We start from the raw sequence: 4693 nt of genomic DNA, 5'->3' as shown, positions 1-4693 counted from the left end.
TACCAGTACCTTCTCCTCAGTTCTTCTTTTTTTTTTTTTTTGGCCAGTCCTGGGCCTTGGACTCAGGGCCTGAGCACTGTCCCTGGCTTTCTTTTTGCTCAAGGCTAGCACCCTGCCACTTGAGCCACAGCGCCCCTTCTGGCCGTTTTCTGTATATGTGGTGCTGGGGAATCAAACCTAGGGCTTCATGTATGGGAGGCAAGCTCTCTTGCCACTAGGCCATATCTCCAGCCCTTCTCCTCAGTTCTCAGAAAACATTTAACAATTTTTAGAGACATTTGCTTGTCCTCTGGAATGGGAGCAGTGATACCACTAACCATCTGTAATTCATCTGAAAAGACAACTGCATGAGAAAATATTACTCAACTCCAAATGCTCATATGCCAAGGTTAAGAACCCTACTTTGCCTGTATATCTTTTTTAGTGTTGGATGAGCATTTCATCCTAGTGCTTTTCTCTTTCCTTGACCCTGTTAATAGCGATGATGGCTGTGAGCTTTTTATTGCTTTGGTCAATTTTTGCTTATATATACATAGTATGTACATATATGTAAGTAAATACGCACACATAATCCTGTGTGTCTCGTGAGTTTCCTGTCATGGATACATTAGCTAAAGGGAATGACTGAAATGTTGTCCATTTCTTCATGTGGCAGATGAGAGGCATATGGTTATTTAAGCTTCATAAGTTTTGATCAAGAGATGGGCTCCTTCTTCTAGATTCTGGTTCTTTGACTGGATCACAAATGACCCTGGAGCAACTATATATTGCCTTCATCTGAAATTTCAGTGGTACTGGCCAAAATTGTTGAGTTTATACCATAGGGATATTCAGTATCCCTATTTGAAAGATAAAACTAGAAGAAAAAAAAAAGAGTAATGGAACATTAACCAAAAGTGAAGTATCGATAGTGCACAAGTATTTATGGTCACCAAATAGATCCCTGATTGCCCCAGTCAGGCACTGGTGGCTCATGCTATAGTCCTAGCTGCTCAAGAGGCTAACATCTGAAGATCAGAGACAGCAGTCAGGCCCTGAGTTGAAGCCCTGGGACTGACACAAGGAAAAAAACAAAAGCCAAAACAAAACATGGCCCTAAGAAAAAAGAATTCAATCTTAAGTACTACACAAGCAGGAGGAGGAGAAGGAGGAGGAGAAAAGACATCATAGCTTCTAACTCTTAAGTGGCTTACCTTTAAATGAAAAGATAATATGAATGTTACTAAACAACACATTCCTGCAGAGGAGAAATCAACTAAAGTGACTTCAAAACCTAGAGAGATTTCAACTACTTAAAGAACATGTCAGGTGCTGGTGACTCACACCTGCAATGCTAGCTACTCTGAAGGCTAAGATCTGAGGATCAAGGTTCAAAGCAAGAAAATCTGTGAGACTCTTATCTCCAATTTACAACCAAAAAAATCCTTATGCAAAAAAGATAAGGTGTAGTTCCCAGGCCCTGAATTCAAGCCTCAGTACTACTGGGAAAAAATGTAGACATGCTTGGGCTTGGATCTTTTTTTTCTTTTTTAATGGTACTGGGTTTTGAACTTGAGTCTTGCACTTGCTAGGCAGGTTCTGTACCACTTGGGCCACAACTGCAGCTCATGTTCATGTCTTTAAAGCCCCAATGAGAGTAATTTTCTTCGCTCATTTAGGATGGCACCAAACCTCCACTGAGTAAAAATGTAAATTTGCAAGTAGTTGCTGGTGATCCTCGCTGTGATTGCTATTCGTGAGTACTCAAGTTAAACCTCTGGGGCATAATCTGTAGAAGGAATAGGAATGATACCCATTTCCCCAAAAGTTGGAAAGGCTAAATAAAATGTCCTATATGTCATCTGTCTCATATTGTACTTGTTCCTTTTCAGAGAAGAGTCTGCCATAAAAGCTCTGAATGATTTCTAGGAATAACATTTATTTTAGGAACTTTAAAGATTTCCCATGAACGATAGAGGCAGATTTGATGGCAGAAGCTGTTCTGGGCCAAGGCCTGTGGACAGTACCAAGTAGTATGTTTACTTATAATAGGACTAAGGTCAAAGTTGGTAAACATTTGGAATTATAACGCCACCAACAGACAAATACTACTAAGTCTTCAGCCCCCTGTATTCAAATATTACATTTAAGGAAAGGAATGTATATTGCTCTTATATAATGTAAAAACTGTCACAGTTAGCTAATATAAACATTGGTATAGGTTAATATAAGCTCTGTCCTTACTTAGTTTTTTGTGTTATTCGGATCATATTTTTTCATGCAATTTAAAAAATAAGTTTATTTTTATTTTAAAGGTGGTGTACAGAGGGGTTATCATTATATAAGTAAGGAAATGAGTACAATTCTTGTTGAACACTCCAATTTTAGTGTGGAATTTAGATTTTTACTTCTGAAAAATCAAACTCTTACTTCAAGAATCAGAGTTCTGTTAAAGTTTTAATGTAGTCAAATCCTACTCAGGACCAAAGTCTTAACTGACCTGATAGCTAGCATAGGACTAGGCTCCAACTCAGTTTGTAATTTCATGAATACTTTTGATAAATGAAGATTTATTGTGATGTCTGTACTCAGTTTGAATGTGTCAAGTGCATCAAAGGCTTTCTGTGCTTTAGTTTTTTTTTTTTCTTTTTCTCATTTTGGGGTCACAAATGATTTTTCTCTATAATCTTGCTTTAAACATATATAGGAATGTACTAGCCTGCACTTAAATTAGCCTTCATATAAGTAAAAATATTTAAAACTTTCTTTCTGATGGTTGGATATTTTATACTAGTTAGAAGTATTTCAAGTTGGAGCTGAAAGCTCTTTTTCTACTATTTTTAATCAGTTTGTCCCACCTTTATTTCCCTTTTTATTGTTTAATATAATAATTAAAAATTGCTATCTGCTTTCTCTCTGGGCTTTTACAGTAGCTTAAGAATATATAAAGAAAAGAACACTTATTTTTATCATAGGGGTGCAGACCTCTCTGCACTGGTACGAGAAGCTTCTCTCTGTGCCTTGAGGCAGGAAATGGCAAGACAGAAGACTGGAAATGAAAAAGGTATAATTTTCTCCAGAATATCACAATTGTAATGCTTCACTCTGGGAACTCAAAAATATTATTGCCCTTTAAGATGATTCCTTCCTTCCTTCCTTCCTTCCTTCCTTCCTTCCTTCCTTCCTTCCTTCCTTCCTTCCTTTTGATGAAACATTTTGGAGGTTTTTGAACTATTGTGTGACTTCTGTTGCTGATAATTGTGACAGTAGAGTTCCTGTTTATTTAATAAACAGCATTAAATTGTATCATTGCAAGCCAGGTGCCAGTGGCTCATGCTTGTAATCCTGACTACTCAGGAGGCTGAGATCTGAGGATTGCAGTTCAAAGCCAGCCCTGGGAGGAAAGTCTGTGTGATTTTTATCTCCAATTAACCACCAGAAAATTGGAAGTGGTGCTGTGGCTCAAGTGGTAGAGCATTGGCCTTGAGCTGAAGAGCCCAGGTGTAGAGTCCAAGCCTCATGACAAAAATAAAAAAAAATACACACACACACACACACACACACATCATTGCACACAAATGTTTAGGTAGAGGGAATTTGGTGTCTTCATCAAGAGTCTGATCTAAGCTGGGTGCTGGTGGCTCATGCCTGTAATCCTAGCTACTCGGGATGCTGAGATCTGAGGTGATTGTGGTTCCATGTCAGCCAGAAAAGTCCCAGTTGAGACTCCTATCTTCAGTTAGCCACTCAGAAACCAGAAGTGGAGCTGTGGCTCAAGGTGGTAGAGCACTAAAAGAAGTCAAAGACCGCATCCAGGTTAAGGCTGGCATCAAACCACAATCCTCAGATCCCAGCCTTCTGAGTAGCTAGGATTAGAAGCGTGAGCCACTGGCGCTTGGCTTAGATCTTTCTTAAGAGAAATGAAGTTGCAGCTCATAGGACTATTATACTGAGATGTGTATATTTATGTACATTTGCTTCCCAGGTGAGCTCAAGATTAGCCATATGCACTTTGAAGAAGCTTTCCAGAAAGTGAAACCATCTATCTCAGTAAAGGTAAGAATTTTCCTTCAGTGTGTAGAAAAAGGTTAGAAGTGATATCAATGGACTAGGAATCATAAATCCTAACTCATTTGTCATTTGTCCCAACTCTCCATGAAAAAAAAAGCTGTTATTTTGTATTTTGGAAATTAGCCAAAAAGTATTGAACGTTTTCCAGAGATTTAAATTTAAACTAGAGTACAGTTCTCACTAGATTTTCCAACTTCTGTTTTATGTAGATAGAACAAGGGCCATTTGTATCCTGCTTTAGTTACAGTTTTCTTTTCTTTCTGGTATTGAGGCTCAAATCCAATGCCTTGGAAGTCCAGCTCTTTATTTTGTGGTCTCACTGTGTGTGAATGCCTAGAGTCCTGTATGATTCATCCTGTCCCAGTGTAATTTACATCTAGCTTCCATATATGAGAGAAAACATGTGTTCTTTGTGTCTCTCTGAACTTGGCTTACCTTAACCTGATTTGTTCTAGGTACATCCATTTCCCTGCAAATGATGTAATATTATTCTGTCTAATAGCCATGTAAAAATTCCCTTGTGTATAAGTAAGATCTATATTTTTATTTTATTTTTTCTATTTTTCTGAGACAGCTTGGTGTCTGGCCTCTTAACTCATGGTTCTCCTGCCTTGGCCTCCCTGATTGCTTGTCTGAGGCACCA

The 4693-nt window shown here is 38.3% G+C and overlaps 1 long non-coding RNA gene across 1 annotated transcript; it reads left to right on the top strand.

Annotated features, from left to right (window-relative positions):
• The first annotated feature begins 1597 nt into the window (after positions 1–1597).
• On the top strand, positions 1598–4225 carry LOC125344934. Its single transcript, XR_007209675.1, has 3 exons — positions 1598–1735; positions 2955–3043; positions 3965–4225. It is a non-coding gene; the product is annotated as an uncharacterized LOC125344934 (long non-coding RNA).
• The last annotated feature ends 468 nt before the right edge of the window (positions 4226–4693 follow it).

This window comes from Perognathus longimembris, unplaced genomic scaffold (genome assembly GCF_023159225.1).
Source record: "Perognathus longimembris pacificus isolate PPM17 unplaced genomic scaffold, ASM2315922v1 HiC_scaffold_4684, whole genome shotgun sequence".
Classification (NCBI taxonomy): Eukaryota; Metazoa; Chordata; class Mammalia; order Rodentia; family Heteromyidae; genus Perognathus; species Perognathus longimembris.
Note: the sequence above shows the minus strand (reverse complement) of the source record. Positions and strands in the feature narration are given on the sequence as shown.